The 26,527-nt window shown below is 36.6% G+C and overlaps 1 protein-coding gene across 3 annotated transcripts in view; it reads left to right on the top strand.

Annotated features, from left to right (window-relative positions):
• LOC134531751 (insulin-like growth factor 2 mRNA-binding protein 2) overlaps window positions 1–26,527 on the top strand; it is a 226,233-nt gene that overhangs the window by 118,038 nt on the left and 81,668 nt on the right. The window lies entirely within an intron of this gene.

Genomic DNA, 26,527 nt, shown 5'->3' with positions numbered 1-26,527 from the left:
TTAAAAATTCCGATTTTTTGAAATGTAAGTAGTGATGAGTTGTTTTTGTAGCATAACGTAATGTTCACATGAGTTAACCTCGAAGATGTCTTAGTTGCTGGTAAAATTCGTGATCACGAAAAGATAACGGCTTAGACCATGTTTTAAAACACCACTATAAAATCGTTAAGAATCTCGAAAGCCAGTTTCGTCGTAGTGCTGCCAATGTTCACATTTCTATAGATCGGAAAGATTTAAAATTAAGTATGAAATTTCATAGCATTCTCACATATGTAATATCCAGCAAGTAGTTGATAAAATATATATATATGTATATTCATACCGTGCACAGGAACATAAAATATACTTGCGACAATAATTGTTACATATATAGTAGGGCCGCGACGTCTTGGCGGGTCGACTCCCTAGAGCTCAGCGACCTTGTAATCGACACGTCCCGCCTTGTCTGCTCTGCAGATAACAACGGCCTGGAAGTCTTCATGCCGTTCCGAAAACATTGGTCGAGAACAATCTCACGTACGGTGCAACACAGCGCAGATCTTAATGATACAAAGATGCGATAATGCTTTACGGTAATTTATTATTTAAAGGTAGTGCACCATTTGCTCTACTGGGCAGCTTAGTTAAACATAGTTAAACATAGCTATACAATTCTTTAAAGTTAAGAACTAAATTTGTAACTGTGGGTTGCTGTAGGAAACACAATTAATTAAGACTTGCATGTAACTCCCTCGCTGATGCTTACTTTTCCATTTGGTTTGGCTGAAATGTGAAGACGATCGACATGACACTTTCACGCACTTCAAGAACCTTACCACTTTTATGCACACGGGTTGGTATTTTTTCCATAACAGCACTCTGAAAGAACCATTTTAGTCATTTAGAGGGGGCCGAAAACCATATTTATAACAAACCATCCTCGCGTATTTTATAGTTCCCTGTTGTGCTTGCTTTATAAACAAGAGAGGCTCCGGGAAGGAAGCCTTGCGTAGAACCAGCGCTTACAACTAACTATCAGTCTGTGCGCTGCATTTGCTGTTGCCATTACCTACACCTTCAACGTCACCTTTCTTTTGCCAACATTTCTGAAAGGTTAAATTAGTGTCAACCCAGGATTCATCCATGTCAAATATCTTCTTCCCAGCCTCCCTGCACTGTTTCATCTGAGTCAGGTACTGTGATCGCCAAGCAACGTCAGATCTTTCGAGAAGAAGAATTCGCTTATTTTGGCTTCTTTTCCACACAAAACCCATTTCTTTGAGTATTTTACGCAGCGATGTCTTTCCCTAACTCCATCCGATTTTTTCTTTCAAAACTGGCAGTAGTTTCCTTTTTTGTCGTTTTTTTACTGCATAAAATTCGTGGCTAGTGTCTCTGATCACTCTTCTATCAAAGTCATCAACTGACAACAAACGTTTCCCAGTTTTTTTTTTTGGCTTGAAATGAATAATTAAACATGAGAGGCTGTTTAACGGTCAAATAAAGGAGTGATATATATATATATATATATATATGTAAATATAAACATATAAATTGTAAATAAATAATGTATTAATATAATATACATTAATATATATAATAAAATCATATATATCATAAAATATATAATGCAATATATAATGTATATAATGTAATATAATATCATGTAATATAATGCAATATAATGTGTAGCAATATCGGCTACACTTGTAGATAAAAAATATTCTAACAAGCGGTGCAGAAAGTTTGGAAAATTGCCAAATGCAAAACAAACAAACCGCGGGTGAAATTACGGGGAATGCGTTGAAAAACTTATAATGTTGTTGTTTGTTTTTTATTTGGCGTCTCTCTGTTGTGTTTTCGGATGCGCGAAACTGATCTTTGGCTTATACCTGTGTATCGCGCAGCTCTTTCGGTTACATTTGTTAGAGGTACTAGCAGACATTTGTTGGCAGCTTCTTCATCACAACACTGGATTACACTACTTATAATTTCCCTCTCCCCACTATGTATTACTTTATTGTATCTTGAACATCCTGCGTCGGGCTCCATTGTTCACTTCAGACTGAGAGCGTGGCACCTGATGTTTTTGCTATGAACCGCATAGCGGCTGATGTGCGCGCGCAGCTGCTTCCCCTCTCATTTACTCTTCCCCGCTTCCCCGCAAAACGACACGCCAAGACGTCGCGGCCCTACAGTACGTTTCATTTAGTTTTTTTAAAGTTTTTGAAGTTAGGAACACTCAAGATGCAAGGGACCTATCCAGGTCTTGTCACTGTGGTGTTTGACGGCTTGCCGCACTGGCACCGCTTTCCTCTTCCCGCCAAAACCTCTTCAGCCGTGCCGGTCACGTGGCCTCGCTGCCGTCCGCTCGACCGTTCTCAGCGCCGAGAGTGAAGCGATTTTTTTTCCTAACCTAACTGAAACTTGTGTTTGTTGGGAGGGGTCCGGGTCGGGGAAGACTCCAGGTGCGTCACCAAGCCTTCACGCATAATCATGCTGGGTTTCAGCCACGCATCGTGTGCTTCGTTCGGGGATTGGCCAGCCATGGCAACAACCGATGCCATGGCTAACCCCCATATCTTAAACTCTAGACCATAACTAGATAAGTTTGGCCCAGGTAAAACCTACTTAGACACAGGGAAAACCCTGGGCTCATTCTTGCAGGGTTATATATTGCAAGCGTTAAGCAGGCAGTTTCAGTACAGGACAAGAATGCTGGACAGGAAGAAGAGTTGGTCAGGGCAGAAAGTTCCAATCATGCTGGGGTCGGGTCCGCATTGGTGTTTTTGTGCGCGTCTTGGTTGGTACCAGTGGCGCATGCGCCCCTGGCGGCGAGCAACAGTACTCGTCGCCCTTCAACCTGCCAAGTCAGTGCGTGTGCTTATGACTAGGAAAACGTATGGTGTTGAGCGTATGTGAGAAAAACAATTGTATTAAATTATTTACATTAATCCCGCGCTCGCGAATCGGGTTGTCACAAGCATTTTTCCTTTAACGCATTCAAGCTGCTTATTAGACCCTTTTGTCTACTTTCAGCTCTAAGAGGTAGTATCATAAATTATTTTGCTTCTAGTATTTCGTTTTTGGCACGTGATTTTAAGTAAATTTATAATTTAACCATATTTAATTGTTTATATATATTTTTTACTAAATAAGTCTAATTTTGGCTTTATATGACCCTTTTCTACTAAATAAATCCAAAATGCTGAAGCATGAAATCATTGGTATAAAATTTTGAACTAACCATTCGTACACACAGCCTTCCTCTTAAAACTGTTAAATTTTTCATTAAATCAATAAAAATTGGAAACCATGGAAACAGGTTTTTTTTAGGATTCTTCACGCTTTCAGTAAAATCTTAAGACTTATAAAAAATTGGCAATTAAGTTAATAAAAACAACTAGCTGCCCGACCCGGCTTCGCACGGCTATACTAATGGAAAAAAAATAAGCCACATCTCCCATTTACAGTAATGGTAAATTAAAAAAATTCAGTGAAAATTTATTACAATGCTGTATAATGTACCGGAGATAAAATGAATAGCACCTATGGTTTCGCGACTCGTGCACGCAACGTACAACTGATGTACCCGTACTTCGCTAGGGCAGTCTACAGGCAGATCACTCTTGCGCCGCTCATTATACATGCCCCTCCTTGTGGGTACGCCACTGCCGCGCGATGCCCGTTGCCATGGAGACGCAGAAGGCATGAACAATGCAAAATCCTGTTCTCATGCAGACAAAGTACCCACTGTTGCCTGGTTTTAACCACCCATGGGATCTAATTTTCGGAAAATGTCATCCTGTGTAACATAAGGAACATTAGTGTGAAGTTTCATGTCTGTAAAATATATATTCTTGAAAAAAAGGGCAATAAAAACAAATTAAACACAGAGGAAAAACAATAGTTAGTTTAGGTTTGCGATTTAAAGTGATAAAAAATATTTAAATACTAATTGAACTCTTATGAGGGTACTGATTGCTTCGTTGTTAATATCACACGGGTGTTTTTTACTTGTATGGGAAAATTAAGAATGATAAGGCATCTAGTGCGTGGCAACAATGTTAATAGGCAATAGGAAATAAACATGTAGCGCCTGCGGCATTGTCAACACACACTTCGTACGTGTACTGCATGTTGTATCTAACCCCCTCCAACGCATTTGATTCTAAATTGGACTTTTAGTAAGGATCCCTAATGTTATTGATAATATAATATAGCCTATAGCCTTCCTCGATAAATTTACTATCCAACACTGAAATAATCTTTCAAATCGGACCAGTAGTTCCTGAGATTAGCGCGTTCAAACAAACAAACAAACTCTTCCTTCAGCTTTATAATATTAGTATAGATTAGACATTTTTAGTATAAATAACCTTTATAAACTATTAACTGGGGTTATATTTATGGTTTTATTTTAAATCGTGTGCATATACAGGAACTATTAAAAAAAAATAAACATACTACCCCTTACAGCTCGACCTCAAATGTCTTTAATTTTCTTGTCTAGGTAGTGTTATCTAATAGCTGGGAAAAGTTACGTTGTAGCTATCTGATTGAATATTATGTAACGGAGAAAAATGCAAGAAAACCCAAGCGTAACTTTTGGCCTGTTGCTCCACTGACTCGCTCGAGCTGAAATCGAACGATCTTGGAGACAACTCAGTTCTTAGTTCCACTGGACATGTCACACAAACGGAAACTCTCAATTCTCGAGCTCAAAATTTTTTTTGTTCTAAATACTACGTTTTGGCGGAAATATAAAGCATACATCTCGTTTGCCCAAAATTTGTCGTCATAGGGAATTGTCACAACAGAATTTTCTGTAATTTTTATGAAAAAAGGTACTGTCAAGTTTTGTGAGCCATCTTCTTTTGTACTTAAGCCGTACTGTAAAGTTGAATTTATGCACATTTATAAACATTGAGCAGCCTTAATTATTTTTCGAAAATAAATATACCCGGAGAAAAAAAATTACTACTCCGTAGTAAAAAAGTTTTCCAATTCAAATTAAATATATTTGTCGTCTAACCAATCTATTATTTTCTGCCCTACATCACTGATTATTTTAGTTGGTTTCAAATGTTTCTTCTGGAATAACCTCGAAACACATGTATATCCTAACTCAAATTTTTGTATAAACGACGCAATGTACGTGAATATTTTTTTTTAAATACAGTTAACTTGAAAATGAATTATATAATTTTATTGATGGGATGAATTTTTAATAGTTATATTTATTTGTAAGTAAATACCATAATCGGATGCTTCAAATGCGTCGATCTAAGTTCATTTTTTCTCAAATGATGCAACAGTTTTGTGTGTCAATTCTAACTCATAAACGAATACGATCTCGGATCAAATATAGACAACTCTAATGCCGCCACTGACGTTTATTGTAATCCGAAACTTATCTAATTATTTGATGTACGTGAAAGAAAAGGAAAATGAAATCACCAATACAGCTATTATGAGTTTATTTACTGACAGTTTTTTTTATTAAAATCAACTTATAAAAAACTAACTTGTAATATTCACCAGAATGTTTGTTATTAATAGTTATATGCTAGAATTAATTTTTTTTCTTGTGGAAGTTTGCATAACTGTGCTATTTTTTAATCTAGAAATATATTGGGATTTGTAGCACTATGTTTTTGTTGCAATTATTAAACTCATGTTGAACTTGAAACTTAGCTCTTGGTCTGTTAAGAAAAAAATACTTATGAAATAATTCGGAAACTTAATTTTGAAAAGTAAAAATAGTTATGAAATAATTCGGAAACTTAATTTTGAAAAGTAAAAATAGTTCAAGTGTGAGAATTTAAGTGACTAATTGATTAACATAAATGTGATCTGTAATGATTTGATATACATCTACTTTGTATGGGAATTTGACTACCTACAACTTTACAATGCAAGTGGACATTTTAGTCACAGTTTCAGTGTTCAGCAAATTTGAATTTGGCTTCATTAAATTATTTCTTGTTAAATTAAAACTTTGTAAAAGTTTTAAATTACAGAAGGTTTCAGTGCACCAGGGCCATTTTGTTTTTATAGTTTGGAACTATATGCTATTTACAATTGTCAGTAAATGGGCTTTTTTTTATAGCGTAGTTTAAGGAACATACCCTCTCTTAGTAATTTTTTGATATTTACCTAAACACACTTAGTAAATTGGGACTTTTTAAATTGCTTTTGGATAATTAGCTGCCACAATTAAAAGAAAGTTATAAAAAGTAGTAATTAGGAGTATTAACTGTTAACTAACTAAAAGTTAATTATATATTTTTAACAGAAATGCAAACAATATAATAAAGTAGCCAGAAGCATTTCTTGTAAACATAAATATTTTTTACTCAGTAATATATTTAATTCTACTAATTACTAAGTAACAAAAACTTTAAACCTATTCGGCAGTTAATTTTGAAAAAAAAAAAATTAGTGTACCTATTTGGCAGCTAATTTTGAAAAAAATATTAATTTAGTGTACCTATTTGGCAGCTAATTTTGCAAAAAAAAAAATTAATTTAGTGTACGTTAAGCTACTATAAATGTCTGAAGTGGAACAGTGCTTTACATGCATGACATGAAACGGGACGTACTTACTGGAGGGGGCAGTGGAACTGCACTTGCAGCAGGCATGTGTGACGGGCGTTGGTAGCTACACGCGGCACCTTCCTGCCATGACACGCCGCGCCGCGCGGCGGCGAAGCCTGCGTGCATTGCGCGTGGCGCGCTGCTGGTGCGACCTAGCGGTGCTTTGTCGCACTGTTTGCAGCGCGCCTGTTTCGCACGCTCCCGGCGGAGGCGCTGCTTTTACCTGCGCAAGTACGCAGTTGTTTTTTTTTTCTATTTTAAAATCATTCCTGCTATCTCTTGAATTTGGTTTCGTCAACAAATAGTATTTACCAATGTCTCGCGCGGTCAAACTGATTCTCAATTTTGTAAGTTGTGGTATGTCAGGTTTAAATTTAAATGCATTAGTTGTGTACGTGTTTCGTACTAACTCGCTACACTGCGTATTTAAAAAAATAAAAATAAAATTAAATATTAATACTTTATAGAATCGAAATTTATTTAAATTTATTAAAATTTATTAAAATTTATTAAAATGTACCGCTCAAATCTTCCAGGCGCAACTAAACACTTAAAATACTTATAATTTCTCCACACATGGTTTTCATTAAAATAAGCGCGAAACATTGAATTAAGACTTCTTTAGGGAAACTGTAATTATTTGTAATATTTAATTTGATAATTTTTAATATACCTAATTTATATATTTTTAAATATTTGATAATAATTTTTTAGTATTTAAATTGATAATAGTTTAAGATAGGTAAACTTATCTTCATAAAAAGTTTGAAACCAAAATACCTGATTAGTAATTTTATAACTTATATTTAATTTTTGAGTTTCGTTGGAAAGAAAATACATAAAATATACGAAATAGGTCTTTTTTTTTCCTAATCCGGCCCAAGTGAACATTTTGTTCATCAAATCTGCCTTTTCGTACACAGCCAGTGTCTAAAATCTAACAGCAATAAGAAGTCAAGTTTATAAATGTTTATTTTCGTGTTATATTACAGCTCGCAAATATCGGTTTATGTTAGGTGACTAATGGCGGCCAAACTACAAATGCAAGTGATCTGTGAATATAAAATACCATAAAAGTTTAATAATACAGTTGTAATACATAGCTTGAAAGGCTCGGCTGCGCTCATAAGTTCGTGTTAATTGAATTTCCTTGCATTTCTTTTTTATTTAGAACAAATTTTATGGATCATATAATTCTATGTAAGAATTGCATTTTTTTGTCAAGTAGCAAAGTTAATAATGTAGGCCTAAATGATACAAACACGTTATCCAGTATTTGTAAAGTTAGGCAGTCACTAGAATTAACAAAAATAATACTGATAGTTGGGTGAAGCCGGTATAGAAGAAAGTAATTTTAACCAACAATTCTTATTGTCAGTAAAGGTTCTGTCTGCAATTTATGTGTGTTAAAGATAATCTAGTAAGCAAGAATTGAGAAACCAGTCAGAATTACGTGTTTTAACTAAATCGCGCATGTAGTTCGTACAAAAGTAAATTCTACTTTTTTTTACGATTTGAGGCATATATTTATTTTGAATTACTAAAGAAGCCAGGAAACAAATCAATTGATTTAAATAGTCAAATATCTTATGTGTGCGTTTGTCAGGTAAAAAAAAAAGGGGGGGGGGGAATTTGTAAAATGTCTACTTATGTGACAAAGGTCACCAAGGACAAAGGCCATTTGTGGTCTTCGTGGCCTTTATTTATTTAGTAGTTTCAGACGGGCGTGATGGACGGTTGTGGATTTATATATTTTATGAAAAAAGAAAAAAAAAACAAATTTTATGTCAACTTTTGTTAATTTTTCTGCATTTGTGTTTAGCAGAATAAAATATTGTTTTAAGTTTCACTAAATACACTACCTTAAAAATAATGGTGATGTATTTAAACGCCTAGAGTTAATAACCTTTACATTGTTTGGGAAATAACATACCAGTAATTAAATATTTTATGAGATGCAGTAGTATGGTGCAGTTGTAGAGTTTACCAGGGTGCCTACAGGTCACGAAAGTCTTGATGAAAGTTCCGAAATAAACTAATGACGCTGTAAGTCATTAACCTTGAATTTCCATGGCTTTTTTTTTTCAACTTTTGTCTCACTTAAGAATGTAATTCCATATTAAATATAAATATTCGTAGACAGTACACTTGTCATGTGGAAATAATATTTGAGATCACCCCGGGGTATTAAAATGCAACGAAAAGGCCGTGGAACAGATGCACCAGGTATTTGTAGACACATGTGTAAAGCCTAGTTGACAGGATGATAGTAAAGCCCGATAGTTACTACCGCGACAGCTACTATCGCCGTACTATCACTACTTTCACCGTGTAAACTGCACGATAGTTACTCTCGCGCTGTAACGATAGCACTATCGCGATATCAAGTCGAGCTAGATAGTTGGTAGTAACTGTCATGACAGTACTTGTAACTGTCGCAGCACTTTCGTAGTGTAAACGGATTGAAATCACTATCGTGATAGTGTGAGTGCATGTGCTCCTAGTACTTCAAGCAATAGTCAAATTTATTATAGGTTATTTTGATTTGGACAATGTCTCGATTTGAGATTGCTAGTTTCCTCGAGAAATACCAACACCCTTGTTTGTGGGATAAAAAACAAACATTTTCATCAATTCGAAGGAAATTTACATAACTTTTGGGGTCTTCAAATGCTAATTCTTTTATAAGCGTGTTTGAAATGCCCAACTTGTTTCTTCGTGCCAACCAATGTCTTATCCACTGTTTTTTCGTATTTTTTTTTTTAACGAAAATAGCTATCCCAGCTACTAAAACCTGGGCCACACAACGCACCAGGTCTGACATTTTCCCAACTATCGCATAACATCTTAATGCCAGTGTAAACAGACACTGTCGTGACAGCAACTATCGCACACTGTCGTGACAGCGACTATCATCGTGTCAACTAGGCTCAACGTAAAGTGGGCCTCTCCCCTTCGAAAAGTGGCTGAATCCACCCGTGACGGAAGGGCGCAGGTCCGCGGCGCGCCGCGCAGCTAAAAAAAAAATCAATATCCGCGCCGCTTGGAGCTTGGAGCTTGGAGCTTGGAGCTTGGAGGTAGAAGATGTTCCGGAGCGGCGCGCCCCGCGCCAGTGCTTAGCGTCGACGGTCGTAGCCCCCCTTTTGCCGGTCAGCGTAGCGGGTGTTCCGTCGAGCCGCATCAGTTAGATGAGGATGTGGTCCGCCCGCAAGCAACGTAGCGTCTCCCATGACGCGGCGGGACAGCGAGGGGTCACGGATAATGAACGATACTGACACGACTCTAAAACCTAAAGGAAAAAAAAAAAGGTACAATAGTTTTAATTTGCAGTTGCAGAAAATATTTTAACGAGAAAACTTTAAACGTTATATTTATTTTAGTGTACCTGTATAAGCGTAGTTGCGTGTTGATATTCAGTGAATTTATTATTAGTGGAATGTGTAGCAATTCGAATGCAAAATAGTTACAGTATGAAATGTTGCATGCAACGAATTCTTCTCAATGTAACTTTTCCACAATTAAAAACGTGGCATATGATTCAATATATAAAAAAAAATTGCGAAAGTGCCACATTTGTAGATGTCATGTTGTGAAACATTGAGTGGCAGTTTTGGATTGATGGGCAACAGTACCCTTGCCGACAGTCTGTGCGATAGAACCACAACACATAGTGTGACATTGATGTTCTGAAGCACTTTAAAGAAGTGCAAAAGTGACATGTCAAATAAAAAGGAACTAGTATATGAATACCAGCTGAAAAGGTTTTACAAAGTAACAGACCACTTTGTGACACTAAAAATGGCGTAAAAAAATTTTCAGTTGATGCGGTGTTTGGGTGTGTGATATACCGTCTTGCATTCTCTTTCCAATTACTAGTTCAAACAAATCGCTGATCACCTTAGTTTTTTTTTTTACTTTTGGCACAACCTTTTTCATATGATCCAACAAACTTAACAAGATAAAAATGCACCTACATAATATTTATAAATAAAGGTTGTCAGGTGTTACTGACATTTGTTCTGGTTATCTTCACTGACCCGTGTATAATTTTTGAATGATAATATTTTAGTAAATAATAAGATTTTTTAATTTGGTCGTTTGATACACAAGGTTGATATACTATTCACATTTTTGTATTAATTTTTTTATTTTTTACTGTAGAGCTTTATATATACCCAACTATATGGTTGAGTAGGTATTTCCGTTTGTAATAATAGTTAAATTATAAAAGAAAATTTTTGATTAGTAACGAAAACATATGGTAGTACATAGGTCGCATTCTGCTTTGTGGAAGTGAAATACAATTTAAGTTTTGTACTTGTTTTTTTGCCATAAAGTGTGAATTGAAAAAAATACTTAAAACAATAAAACATTTGCAACAGTCATATCAAGAGTTAATATTGACAATTAGTGATATTTCAATATTAACTGTTTAGTAAATAATAATTGGTCATTTAGCATTGAATTTTAATGGTAAAATATCCAATCAAAATGAACATCAGGTCATTTTTATACAATATATAAGCCGTTTTATTCTAAGCATCTACAGCCAACCTGTTTATTTCGTAAACAATTTTTTTTATTACGTGTTAATTTCAGTGGCTTAGAGAAGCAAATTGAACACGTTTCGAGGCGAACTTTGTAATCGCTAAGGCTCGTGTTGGTTCGGTTGGCATCAACTCGCAAGAAGAGCTTGTCGTGGGTCCTCGCTAGAGCGCTCATGTGGCGAGGATCGCGGGTCGCCCACAGCACCTCGGCATCACTCACGTTTATGAGCACGAGTCTATAGCCTTAGGCCCTATGTATGACCATGGCCCGGTATCGGTTAACATCTCTCTATGTATATCAATAATTTTAAGGCAGTGATCAGATAGTACGGATGGCTTCGTTTAATGTCAGTTTTCTCTTGTCAAACGTGCTTAGCTTTAGTTGAAATGCTACTCTGGTTACTTCCACGTGCATGCTACGGCGATTGTCCCATTGAATTGACAGTAGTAGAATCCGGAAATTATGTATTTTTTATTAACTGCTATTTTGACAAATTTACCTTTTCCGTGTGTATATACTGAATCACGATGCCAGTAACTCTCGAAATATGATACTAAGAAAATAGCTGTTCAGTGGAATTTCACAGGAAAACTGTTATAAAATACTCAACACTGTTAATATAACAGTTTGAACAGTATTCCAGTGTTATTTCACTGATGTAGTTATTTAAGCATTCCCACGTGAAACCCAAACCTGCGTTGTCGCTTGGACCCTTGTTCCGCGGGTCGTCGGTGTTATCAGCGATGGGCGTCGACTGCTGCGCCGCCTGGCGCCATGCTTGCAACTGTTTGCCGTTGCTTATCGCGCCAGATAAAGTTGGCGCACCGCTGCTCGCCTATATTAACTGACGTAGTTTATTAAAAGCACAGCTGATGTAGGCGTCAAGACCAGCGGCAGTTTCCATCAAGCACCGTGCCTCCCCAGCATTCCTAGTTCTCCGCCAAACCGTTCTCTTCCAGCCTCTTAGTTTATATATAATGTAAACATGAATAATTGGTGGGTCATGTACTGAGATATAGGCCAGGAACGTGCTCTACTTTGTACCAGAAGCTAAAATACGTATACAACTTGAGTCATATATTCAAGAAGTCATCCGCTTTAGCTTATTCGCCACAGATTCATATTGAACATTTATTTAATACATCTTAAATTTTTTATTATAAAGAATTATGATTAGCCATCACTTGGGAATTGTTATCCAAATGGTCCTCAACGGCCGTAATATAAAGGCGTCTGATTCATTTGGCATGTCAGTTCGTGAGTGGCTAGTCGGAGCTGTAGAGGCTGGGGCCCACTAGTGAAAGTTCCATCGCCCTAAAGTCTATCCGTTAACCTGTGCCTCTTCCTTGATAAGCGAATTTATTTACCGACCTCAAATAATAATTGTCGCAAGAGTATTGTTCCAGCTCTTTCAGAAAACAAGTGCTTGGATATACCAAATAACTCGTGTACGTCGACTATGTAGCAACTGAGTTGTAGAACTCCTCGGTTGAAGCTAGTGCTTCAGATATGTCGTTTTTACAAAAAAATTTTTGTTTGCGGCCGTCATTTTCAGCTCACATATCATTGACTAGGCTTAAATGCGTTGAAATAGCATAGTTGACTCGATATTTTTTTTCCTGCTTGCCCGTAGTGGCGTGTTCATATTTGCGTTGTAGACGGTTAGCTGGTTTTTACTGCAAGCCTTGTTGATCCTCGAAATTTTAGGTGGTGTGGTAGCTAGCAAGTGCGCATAAAATACATGTACGAGTTGCTTGTCCGTGCAACTAGAACATGGCAAGTTAAATGAGATAGGCAAGTTTACATTACATTGGCTGTTATCGGTAGCGGAGGTGAAAGTGTCTGATGTCGTGGAAGTTACACATTGTATGTTGCACACGCCCTCTCCCCTTCCCGTTCTTTTCTTCGCAACCTGAAAGATGACCATACGATTTTTTACGACTGCGATGAATAATAAACCACTCGAATTCTTTCGATTTTCCTAATGTCACAGGTGCAAGGTAGTCATTCTGGCATTTTACTGATATTCCTTTTTTCACTGTTTATTTTTATACTATGACATGCTTTTAATTATGCCCTGCTTTAAAGGTCTAACTCACAAGAGATGTTCACGTGATACATTAAGGCTCCTCTCGATCACAGTGGTTGTGAAAGCCGAACCAAAACAGTAGTAAAATTGATCATTTCCTTATTTTTCTAGATACAACATTATAATCATCCTAGTGTTCTCTTATATATATATATATATATATATATATATAATATTTCTGTATAAACGGATAGTTAAAAGTTCCAAGTTCGGTTTACCTCATTAACTTCTGGTATTTTTTATACATCGTTGCAGCTGCATTTAGTGGATAGCAGTCCTAGTTAATATCCGCATACTTAAAATATTTGCAGGGCCATGTACATCGACACTGCACAATATCCACATCCGTGGGTGTCGTACGAGAAAGTGTTCCTCTCTTCATACAATACTAGTCAAGTATACCCATAAACTTCAGCTGTAGGTTCGTCACGAAATAAGTTGAAAACACACACACACACACACACACATATATATATATATATATATATATAACTTGTCGCTATTGTAAAATGGCTGGAATTTGGAGGGAAAACGTCGGAAAATGCATTGTAAATAATGGTGTTGCCCTAAATTATACAGAAAATTTTAACGAAATAATTTTACGACAGCAACAAGTTTTGCTGCTGTTTTGAAATGTTCCATCTTAAAACCTTCAACAATAAAAAAAGTTGTTCAGATCAACTTCAAAGGCGTATACGAGAAGCTTGGGAAGCACTTACACCATAAGTCGTGTGAGCGTGTGTCATAAGTCGTGTGAGCGTGTGTGTGTGTGTGTGTGTGTGTGTGTGTGTGTGTGTGTGTGTGTTTATATATATATATATATATACACACACACACACACACACACACACACACACACACACACACACGCTCACACGACTTATGACACACGCTCACACGACTTATGGTGTAAGTGCTTCCCAAGCTTCTCGTATACGCCTTTGAAGTTGATCTGAACAACTTTTTTTATTGTTGAAGGTTTTAAGATGGAACATTTCAAAACAGCAGCAAAACTTGTTGCTGTCGTAAAATTATTTCGTTAAAATTTTCTGTATAATTTAGGGCAACACCATTATTTACAATGCATTTTCCGACGTTTTCCCTCCAAATTCCAGCCATTTTACAATAGCGACAAGTTTTGAGATGGTTATAGAACTTAACGACGCCAGTGTTCCATCTGTAATTTCTTTATTTTCAATATCGAGCGGTTCAGCTCCAACTTCAAAAACATATACGAGACCTGGGAATATTTCATACCATAAGTCTTGTGTATAATATATGTTTTAAACTGTAATGAACCTGCCGTCGAAGTAACGTCGGCCGAATTCGGATTAAACATGTATGATAGTGTTGATTCCTACAGGAACTATTAAAGTGGCTTGCTCATAAGGGTGACCTTCCTGTAGCTACATGACGCCGCGTAAGCTCTTACCTGCTGGTGTTTAATTCTATCTTTTTCCCCGAATTCTGCACTCGAAAAAAAAAACCGAAACTGATGTTCCTGGATTTGGATTGCGAACGGAATTCTTCAGAATTTCAAGAAGCAACCTACGCGCAAAATTTCATGCTTATCTCCACTTTCATCCTCCTTTGCACCTCCCACAAAGCCTTGCAGTCAGAGGTGACTAAGCACCTTAAAACACTTCTTTGAACTAAGCTTGGTGATTAATATACTATCCTTAGCAATAAGCTTTTGTTTATAAATTCGCAGAATAAATTGTAAAATCTTTTAGAGCACACAGTTATTTTGTATATTTTAATATAAAGTGACATCACTCTTGCTTAGGAGGTATAAGCCCATTTAAACATGTAAGCATACATACCATGTATGCATATCGAACGACCATAACATAGTTCCTGACAAAATCTGATATTTACGTATAATCATATTGAAGTTCTGTTCAAACATTACAACACGAAGTTCCGTGTTTTCTCTTTGGTATAAAATTTTATTGCAGTGGCTAGTCACTTTCATGTTATTAAAAAACCAAACCGGTTTGCAGTTATATAAGCCAAGCCAATGTGCATATCAAGAACATGGGAGTGTGCAATTGTTAGTAAAAAATGAGTAAATAGCCAGGGTATCTAGAAAAATAACTTGTATTGTAGGGGCAATATTGGGTGTTAATCTGCTATAATTTCTGTTTGAGTATTTTTGCGACAATAAAAACCGCTTTCAAGCTGCTAGAAGTTATATATTAGAATAGATTTGTTAAAATGTATTCGCCGGTGAGAAATCACGTCGCGCGGTGACTTAGCTGCGACCAGTACCATATCGAGCCCCAGGATGTAGTACAAAATATGCAAAACCTCCCTTCCCCCCGTGTGAATTGGTGTAATGGCAAGACACTGGATTCACATTCGGGGAGGTCGTGGGCTTGAATCTCACTACAGCCATCATGGTATCATTGCTCCTATGTTTTCTCGAAATGACTCGGCTAATATTGTCAGACTTGTTCACCAGTTTTCCTTGAGGTGCATTTTGAATATGTTGGCCCCTGATTGGCCGTTCAAAAAAATCTGCTTTTCAAGTTGTTTGATAATGATGGACCCATGACCCCACGACCCTACGACCCTCGCTACACGAGCACGACGCGTCGGCGCTCAACTGCAGTGTGTGCGTGCAGTGAGATCTGACCCTCTGTCCCGGTGGCGTAGCGTGCTGCGGGGCGTTTCAAGTTATGAGGCCCTTGCAATAAATGGCACATACTTCCGACATAAGCTTAGCATTCCATACATATAATTGATATTAATTGTGAAGTAATAAAAATATTGAAAATGTTATAGAGGGCCATTTCATATAACTGATAACGTAACCTGCTACAGTGTTAATCTAATCGGTTAAATGAACAGTACGTGTACCATGATTGCATCCAGGGCCGTCGAGAGAAACTTAAGGCCCAGAGGAAAATAATTTTGTCGGGGCGCCTCTCAGCATTACCTAATTCTGGAAAAATTCCATAACTTGTAATGTTCACAATGAATTTTATTAGTAGTAGAATTATAATTTTTTGCTATCGGGGTAAACGCATGGGATCTTGCCTCTACGGTCTTATGCGTGTCTCGCAAGGCTCGATTATGGTCAGCGTACTATGGAAAAGGCAGGTTTACAAACAGTGTGGGCGCCTCGTGCGTAGGAGGACGTTGGTGGTATGGAGCGGCCGTCGCCAGGAGCGGAGGAAAGACGTCCAGGCGACAGGCGACAGGCGGCTTGGCGCTGCCTGCTGGCGCGCAGCTTTGTTCACTGTCCAAGGTCATGTTACACCCGCATCCTTCCCCTCGCTTACCGGTCCCCGGGCCGTGTTGCCTGCTCAGCGCCTTCGCGACCGGCTCGTGTCTTTCCGAGAAGGTGGCTCCTTCCTGGTACACTCGCCCTGTCATCCAGTCGCGCCAACTCCCTAAACTAGACATTGTTTATAGCCCGCGGCGGCCTTTTATTTTGCGGAATTGCCACGTCTCATACCTACAGACCAGTCGTATGATCTTATGAGAACGCACTTCGAGTCTTAACAGTATACATTCGAGCCTATATGATATCTAAATAACTTGAATTTTGCATGTCTTTATTCATACCACGTGCTTGCTTATGATTATTCATAGCTCGTGGTGTAGGTACTGTTTGGGACACAAACCAACTTAATTTTTACGTTTCGATGGTAAACTGTGTGGTTTAACTAATAAAGTTTTTAATTTTAATACTATTGTATAAAAAAAATTAAGGTGAAACAAATGTAACGTGTACTCGAAACGTTTGCAGTGTGATGCAAATTTACTATAAATCGCCAATTTTAATATATTTTAGTTAACAATTTTAAGTCGTAAGTAGTATTTATATTTGTGAGAATGAAGCTGACTATTTGGTTTTGGTGGAACTATAGGTCTCACACTAACTAGTGACCGGTTGTATTTAGTTTTTCAAACATTTCTGGGAATGCTTGTTTGCACAGGTAGTGAACATAGCTAGAATAATTGGATGAACTAAACAACTACTCTATATACTATATTACTTAGTTGTTAGGTTGGCAGCGAGAACAAAAAAAAAGGTGGGGTGCCAAATCTTTATGCATTAATTAATCTTTAGAAAATGTTTCTGACACTGGCAGTGAGGAAGTGCTGGCCCACGGATCACCGCTTGGACAAGCCAATTCTCTCCTTGCTGTCGGCTCGTTTCTTCCAGGTGTATTTGTGTTGGTGTGGCGAAGTGCGACGATCGTTGTTGCTTCCAGAGCGGTGTCGCCTCTAACGCCAGTGTTTGAACTGCAGTGATTACCCTATTTGACGTTGATGCGAACCCGACATTTTTAAGTAATAATATATTGTAGTGCTAGCGAGCTGGGTACTCCATTAGATTCAATACTGTAGAGTTTTCATACCTAAAATTATTTTTAAATCACGCGTTTAAACAAACAAAAAGGGGGGTTGTCTATAAAGTCGGTTTACGGACTGTAATTTTACGTGATAACGTCATAAGAAAGGGACCATGTCAAATCAACCAATGGAAAAAACTTGTACGTCTTGGCATTTCCTTTATTTTTGGCACAGTGTTAGTATTAGTTAAGTAGATGAAAATTGCGAAATTGTAATTTTTTATTAATTTTGGTTTTTGAGTTATGAATCTATGAAATTCCAAAAAACTGTAAATTCGGCAGCACAAGGAAATCTTTAAATTGTTCTTGTTAGAGAACCGTTAAAAAGAGTACTGAAATTTGTGGGAATTTGTTTAGTTTTGTATGGCATTTCATAAAATATATAACAACATGGTTACATGAAACCTTTTTTTTACTTAAAGTTTCAAAATTTTATTTTTATAAAACTCATAAACGGAATTTTCAATTTTTAAAATTTTTTTTTTCATACTTTTATTGACTACCTATATACCAAATTTCAATATAGTATTCCAATGGTATCTTGCTAAAAAAATTTTTTTGTCTGTGTCAATGTAGGTAAATTTTTGTAACAAAGAAAATCGCTTAAATTACTGGCATAGTTTGAAAACAGCTGAGATACCATTATGTTAAATTATACATCTACTGTTGTCTTCAAAATTAATTATCAATACATTATGATAAAAGATCAGGCTGCTAGGCTACCAATATTAAAGTATTCACACTTCCAAACAGAACGACACATTTTTTGTGCGAAAGCATGGTTGGGACGTTTTCTGGCTTACGCCAGCTTCATTTAGGTATACTAGAATATGCAGGCATACTTAAGGCCTAAACTTGCAGCTGGATGAAGCTGTGCTAAGCCAGTGAAACTGAAAATGTGTTTTTGTCACCCTGTTTGTTTTTCTATTGGGAAGTACCAGCCTGTGAGTACTCTACCCTTTATGTACCGGTACTTAAATGTTGTAAAACATTTTTGTTAGTAGGCCAGTTGTATGCCTAAACTGATAACACTTCCCTCAATATAGATAACAGAAAAAAATGTTATATGGTTAAATCTCACAAAATTTGTCTTGTCACACAGTCACTGCTTGGCTCAGTGGTTGGAGTTCCTGACCGACGGCCTTCGGTCAGTTAGTCACACGCCATCCACCATTGTTTATCATAGGTGCATGCAACAAAACCTACTATCTCTTCAAATGGTACATCTTCAACAACAGGACTAATTTGAACTTTGTGCACTTTAGATTTGTCAGAATATGAATAGATTTTTGCCTCGTTGCAAGAGGAATATATGCATGGAATTTTTGAGTTCTACTACAGCTGTTGATTCTTCAGATATAATTTTCAGCAATTTTTCTTCCACATACTCTTAATTTGCCACATAGAAAAAAGTCACTGAGGGTCTGTTTCTTATTCCCCACTGAAAAAGTTGAAATGGTATCAATATGTGGTTGTCAGTTGGATTTTGAAGACTGGCCTTGGCTGCAAGTTTCTTAACTGTACCCGCTACTCCATCACACACTCCTTTGCCATGAGAGGTTGCGTAATGCCATTCAGCCTTGAGTCCATCAAAATCTTCACCATGGTGACACAGATTTGAAAAGTTTTCTGTTTTTATATTGTGTAGCTTAGCCATCAGAGAAATAGTACAACTTTGTTTAATTGGGCAGAAAACTTTTCAAGAAGCCAATAAGTTTTTTGTAAGACATGAACAAGGACTGTTTTATGGGCTAAACAATCTGAAATAAATACAAAACTTTTATGAAGAAGAACTTGTTTTTCTGTTTCAATGTCTCTGTATTCTTGTAGTACACCACAAATGGATGGTCAGTAGCCATGGAGTTGTTCCAATGGAACCCTTGAGCTTCATCTTGCAGAACAAACGAATAGTTTTCTGCGTTGTCGCATGTTATCACAGCTTCATTTTCTCTCAATGAAGATTTCTACTCAGCAAAAAATTGTGATTGCTGTTTTGCAATGAAGTCATGTTTCTTCAGGTGTACTAACTGGATACAAAATTCGTCAACAAATTCATCGGTTGGTTTACGTAATGTTTCAAAAGAACAACGATCAACTGTTACCCATTTTTTATAACTAATGTTCTCAATCCTATCTTCCTCGAGACAACCTATTAATGCTTCTTTAAAATCATTAATTGTTGGACAGTAATCACATTCATCAAGGAAGCACAGTTGACTTGGTGGGTTGCAAATTATTTGTGACAGACATTCTTGATACGTCTTCAGTGAATTTTCCAACCCAGGTAGTGTAATTTTATGCAAGTTTCCACCCACCATCATTAATTTTACGTTTTGATGCGCAGTGCAAACACATACACAATGTGTGCCACTGGCACCAGCTATTACACAGTTCTTGGGTCTCAGTTCTGCAAATTTGGAGAAACCAATTTTTAACTCAGGTTGTTTGGACTTAAATAGGCAATGCACTTCTCTCAAGTTTGATAATATTAACCTTTTTTGAACGTGAATAGGTTTTCCATTAGCATCTTTTCCCATTGAGACATAATCTTTCAAACCAGGCATTTGCCTACTAACATCATCACCGCAATAGAATTCCTTTACTAGTGTTGCTGTTTCTTGTGATTAGACTTTCCCAGGTTTTGGATCTGGTGTAGACAAAACCCCTTTCACTTCTAATAGTTGTTTTGCTTTTCGCGCAGTGTAATTGCTTACACCAAACTCGCTTTCAATTTTGGCACAAGACCAACTTTTGGGTGAAATGGTTAAAATTTGTAATCTTTCACTTTTACTTGCAGTTGTAAATTTTTCTTTCAGCTGATCTATAATTTCTGTTTGAGACCCTTCGCAATTACATTCCTTTTCTTTTCCCACATTTTTAAAAAGTTTCATCAATCTTGCATTTTATTTATTCACTCTTTTCTTTGCAGTATCTTTTGTGACATTTTCATTTACTTTTTAAAACAGGTGACTCCAATATAGGTTAAAGATCCATTTAAATAATGCAGAGCTGTTTCACCTTGACTACAACTTTGTTTTTCAGTGTCAGCTTCAACAATGCCTAATTCATTGTTTTCAGTTTAATTAGACACACTATGTTTTTCCTTACCTAACTAAGCGGCAGGAAGTACAAATTTTCATACCATCTTCAATACCATAACCTAAGGAAGTCATCCATAAAGTAATATTTCTCAAGTCTTTGGAAATCCAACGTCCATTCTTTTTTAAAGGATTACAGTATTTGGACCACTTTTTATCCATGGTATACTCCAATGATCATTCCTTGCCATGATGATTGAGCACAGTTAGCTACACTCAAGTATTAAATTAACATAACCTCTCAATATTGTTCACTCAACAAAAAATCTCAATATTGTTCACCCAAAAAACAATCACAATTAAAAAAATCACTACAACAAATCTTAGTCTAAAGCTACAAAGCTTCATAACAGATGAGTTAATGTAAGCACGCGATAAACCTGCATAAACACTTGTCTTTCCCAAAACACAATATGGCAGAACAGGCAGTGATGCCAGGCTTCAAGGAAGTATTTCCTTGAGACTTATCAAAAAATCCCTCACAGCATGAAAAAAATTCCCACTTCAAGTTTAAGTTGGATATAACAATTATTAAGTGACCATTTAATACAAAACAAATTGTAAAAAGTCCACGTAAAGTATTTATCATCTAACCGTCATTCAATTTTTTCTTCAGTAATTTATATGCACCCTGACATAAACAAAAAAATAATTTTGGTAAGATACCATTGGAATACCATATTGAAATTTGGTATATAGGTAGTCAATAAAAGTATGAAATTTTTTTTTCTCAAAAAAATTAAAAATTCCGTTTTTAAGTTTTATAATTTTTTTATATTTTTGAGGAAAAAACTGTTTCATGTAACCATGTTGTATTATATACGAGGATTATTTTTTTTTCAACCTCCGATCGGCTGTAATAAAAAAAAACGGGAATGAATTGGGAAATTATTTTAATGTCAAAAGAAACGTACATCTTTACTCTATTTTTCCACATAATCATCGTGCAGATTGGGGCATTTGTCGTACCGATGCACCAGCTTTCCAATACCCTCTGCATAAAATGATGCCTCCTGCCTATTCAGCCACGTTTTAACAGTGCCCTGCAGTGTGATTAATTTCATTTCTCCATGTCATGTCCATTAATCGATACCCTAATCGCTCGTACACGAATCGACACGTCTCGTAGTGTTTACCCCCTTCCACCAACCATGTGGAGCGGCCAACTCACACCTCAGTTGAAGCTTGGTTATGGGAATGTCAACATGGCTGCAACGATAAACTGTACGGCGAAATGCGAGCTGCGTGGAGTCATCCGTTTCTTACAGGCAGAAGGGCACACTGCAGCAGAAATCCATCGCCGAATGAGTGTTGTGTGTTAAAACGTGGCTGAATAGGCAGGATGCATCATTTTAGGCAGAGGGTATTAGAAAGCTGGTGCATCGGTACGAAAAATGCCTCAATCTGCACGGTGATTATGTGGAAAAATAGAGTAAAAATGTACGTTTCTTTTGACATTTAAATAATTTCCCAATTCATTCCCGTTTTTTTATTACAGCCGATCGGAGGTTGAAAAAAAATAACCCTCGTATTTTATGAAATGCCATACAAAACTAAACAAAATGCCACACATTTCAGTATGTATTCTAAGTTTTAACGGTTCTCTAACTATAACAGTTTTAAAGATCTCCTAGTGCTGCATAATTTACAATTCTTTTGGCATTTCAAAAGTTCATAACTCAAAAACCAACATTCCAAAAAAAAAAAATACCATCATACTTGTGATAGGCAGTACAACATGCGTATTTTTTTAATATTAAAATCTGAAACCTTGACATTAATTTTTATTTATTTATTGGTTGATTTGATATGGATTGTCCCGAAAATAATGAAAAATTGCATATTTTTAAATTTTCAAATATTATTTACAATTTTTGCTAATTTAATTTAAATAATTTGTTTAAATATAATCACGAACAATTAGTTAAAAAGCCCGTCTTAACCTGTTTGATATTATAGATGTTTTCTCGCACGGTAGTTGGCCGGTTCATGCACGCTCGGCTCAGGTGGAACGTGACAATTTTTCGTGCGTGCAGCCGGCGTTCATCGATTTGTAAGATGTTATCACGTCAAAAAAATACAATGTTTTATTGCTTTTTTTTTTTGCTTTTGGGCAGTTCTTTCAGTTTCGCTAGTCACTAGTTTTTAGATGTTTACTTGAATATTATTTAATTGATAAAATTAATAAATATCACTAAGTACAAATTGTTCTGTAGCAGCTATAAGCTTCAAAAAATTGAATATTTTTGTAAATAGTACATAATAACAAAATCAGTGTTAATGTAAAATTACTCAAGGATACAGTAAAATTAACTTACAGTTTGTAAATATACACGTGCATGCATAAATTAAATTTTTACATCACAAAGAAAAAAATACACTTACAGCTTTTGACATACCAAGCCATAGCTATTGTACTTTTACACTTTTACTTTTACGCTTTTTTCTTGAGCACAAGAGTAAATATCACCAACGTTATATGTAGGTGACTGCTGCCACATACATTTAGTGTGCAATTTTACAATAAGTATCACATATTACGTTGTACTGTATTTTCGTCTTCGAAGCTGTATAATAAAACATTTTTTGTCCCGATAAGTCTCGGTAAAATACGGCGTTAATATAAAACCAATTGCAACACGTGTGAACCCGAGCTTAAAGGGCTTCTTGCGAACAGACGTCACTTGCAAACCGTGACGGCCTCTGCACGCGTGGTGCCGACGACCCATGGGCTGCAGGTAGGCCACCCTGCTAGGCCTCCCTGTTGATGCCTGTGCCATGAAGACATGGCACAATTCAGCTCAGATTCAGGTCATTTTTGCAAGTAGATGCACAGGGGACACGACCTACTCGCCAGGCGTTGACGCGCCAAGAGGTCTCCGCAGGCGTCGCGCTGTCCGCTGCCAGACTTCGCGTCGCGACGTCGTGACCCGGTTTCATTCGATCGTCTGGAAAGTTTTTGTTTACTGCAACAAGCTGAGATGTGGCGCACGTACTTCCTGCACCGCGCCCGTAAACACGCGACCGTTCTTATTCCGTGCTTTTCTTTACGTAACTACCTGTATGCTTTGCCATTCAGAGTATTTTTCGTCTCAACCTCGAATGTCGTTAGGTGCAACAGCTTGATCGATAGACGGTGACCAGTTCTCACATCTATTTAATATTTGAGGCTAGTTGAGAGCTTTAAATGAATGATACAGAAGTTGTAGAAGGGGCGGATGGCTTGTGTTTAGAAAGTGGTTTTACCCCAGTTTTCCTCTGAAATCCTCATTTTGTCTTGTGTAATTTGCGTTTGAAAAGGGGTGGTGGTGATCTAGACTTTCAGTGCCATTTAAACTAGTTGGGTGCCGCCACTCATAGCTTTTACTTTATAAAATCATCCTTCGCTTACAGTATTTTTTAATGTTTTGCGTTGGCTATGTTTTAGTCTCTCTTCATTTACGTCTTACTAAAAATTTATGAATGTTCGCGTTGGACGCAAAGTTTTAGATGCTAGTAGACGGCGAAGTGTGGTGCATAATAGAAAAAAAAATCTTTTCTATGTTGTATACAGAATTGTTGCCACTCGTTACTGTGCACTAGCAGAAGAAAGCTGTTGTCATTTTTGGGTTTTCTAATAATACGCCATAGCTTTATTTCTGCAGGTTTTCGTCTTGTTTTTTTTTTTCTGTTGTAAAATGACATAAGACAGCCAATAAGACAACCTCCGAATCTATCATGTTTAAGATCCTTACTTGATACTGTCGTCACGTGTAAATTTTAGTTTAGAGTCGCGTATGCTTTACGTATACTGCATTGCTACTTATTTGTCGTCAAGGCGTCATTAGGAATGGGTTTTTAGCCTTTGCTGCGTCTTCCGTTGGCGGTTCCGTACCTCAGTCACAACACTGGCTGGCTTGCATAATCATGACTCGAGGCAAAGGAGAGTATTCATCCATTTGACTAACATGTAAATTTTTTTTCCTTCGATTTTACTTATATATAACTGCAAGTGGCCTCCAGGCTCCTCCTTACGGTCTTTGTTTGGTAGGTTAATTTTTAACGGCTTGCAGCTATTTTTAAAGTGTATCTTGGGCGTCTTACATGATTGCGAACACATTTTCATTAGTCTAGTCACTAGCAGAAAGAGCAGCCCATTAAAGAACGAAACGTTGCAGACCTGAACAGTGTTTGTTATAACGTCTATCAAGCGGAATGTAATTGTGGCCACTTCAGGAAGCAATAAGCTGCGCGCGGGACGTGATCACGTCATGGCGTGGTTGGCCCCTACACTGCGGTCTTTGTGATTGGAGCCCTTTGCGAACTTGTCCTGTGAAAATTCTTCTGAAGAAACATTGTATTTAAAAATACCTTTCGGCACAGCCTACAGGCGTAGCTATATTTGGAAGTAACTGTTGTGGAAAAAGGTGCTGGAAACTGTTATAAACGTCTGGAACATTTTAAAAACTCTATATACATAACGGTAATTAACATTTTCTTACTCGATGCAGCTTAGAACAAATTTCATTTAATGCCTATTAACGTAGTCACGCATTTTTGACCTTCAAAACATTCTTTTTCATCCCTTGCACTAGTCCGTGGTCATATAAATATTTGCTTTGACCAATGTTTAAGAAAATAAAAATGGTTTACAATTTCAAACGAATTTGATAGGAAGGTTTGATTTTTTTTATTTCAATCCCTGTTTTTACTGCAATAGTGCCTACTTAAAATGTTACGGATATTTTTATTCAACCTTATTTTCCTCCTTGCAGTAATGGATGGTTACATTAAATTTACTTATAAGACAAACCTTTTGGACAATATTTAGAAAGTTTAAAATAAATAAAAACGGATTCGATAGTTTTCATGGTAAGAAATTTTTTTATTCCACCGCCTGGCAGTAATGGTTAATCTTATAAAAAATTGTTTCAGACCAAAGTTTTAGATAATTTTTTTATAGATTTAATAATTTAACAAATAAGGGAGTTATGAATTTTGTTTGTCCTTGCCCCATATTTATTTCACACACTGCAACAATGCTGGTAGTATCAAAAATGTTTTCTGACAAAGTTTTTGATAATGTTCATATGGTTTACAAACAATTATAACGGATTTGATCGTGTTCTTACTGAGGGAGTTATGAAGTTTCTTGTCCCTAACCCCTGTTACACCCGTTGCATCAATGGCTACTTGTATCAAAAATTGTATCAGACAAATTTGTATATAATATTTTTTTTTGTGCTTCAACCCCTGTTATTTTTCACCCCATGCAGTAATGGTTGGTCGTATAAAAAAATTTCACATAAAAGTTGTAGATATAAATTTAAGATTTTACAACAAATGAAAACTGATTTAATAGTATACGTGATATGGAAATTATTTTTTTCTTAAATTTTACCCGTTTTTTCCAACCCCCTACAACAATGGGTCTTATCAAAAATGGTTTCAGAAAAAAGTTATAGATAAAAATGTTAAAGATTTGTGGACAATTTTGTACGGATGCGATGGTGTGCCTACTAAGGGAACTAACAACTTTTTGTCAACTTTTTCTCATCCCTTGCAGTTATGGTTGGTCTTAAAATACTTTTATTAAAAACATTTTGTCGTATTACTCCTACGAGTTGTAATACGTATACGTTCAAACGGATGTGATAATTTTTTCATATTATGGGAGTTAGGCGATTTTTCTGTTCCCCCCCCCCCCCCTCTCAAAAAACCTCCCCCATTTATACCCCTTTTGGGATTATGCTAATTAACGAACTCTACCGAGATTTTTATTATTGATTTTATCTATGTGTTTTGAAGTTATTAATGCAAAATTACGTATGTTCATAAAATGACACACCTACACACACACCTACACA

This window comes from Bacillus rossius, chromosome 5, assembly GCF_032445375.1.
Source record: "Bacillus rossius redtenbacheri isolate Brsri chromosome 5, Brsri_v3, whole genome shotgun sequence".
Taxonomy (NCBI): domain Eukaryota; kingdom Metazoa; phylum Arthropoda; class Insecta; order Phasmatodea; family Bacillidae; genus Bacillus; species Bacillus rossius.
Note: the sequence above shows the minus strand (reverse complement) of the source record. Positions and strands in the feature narration are given on the sequence as shown.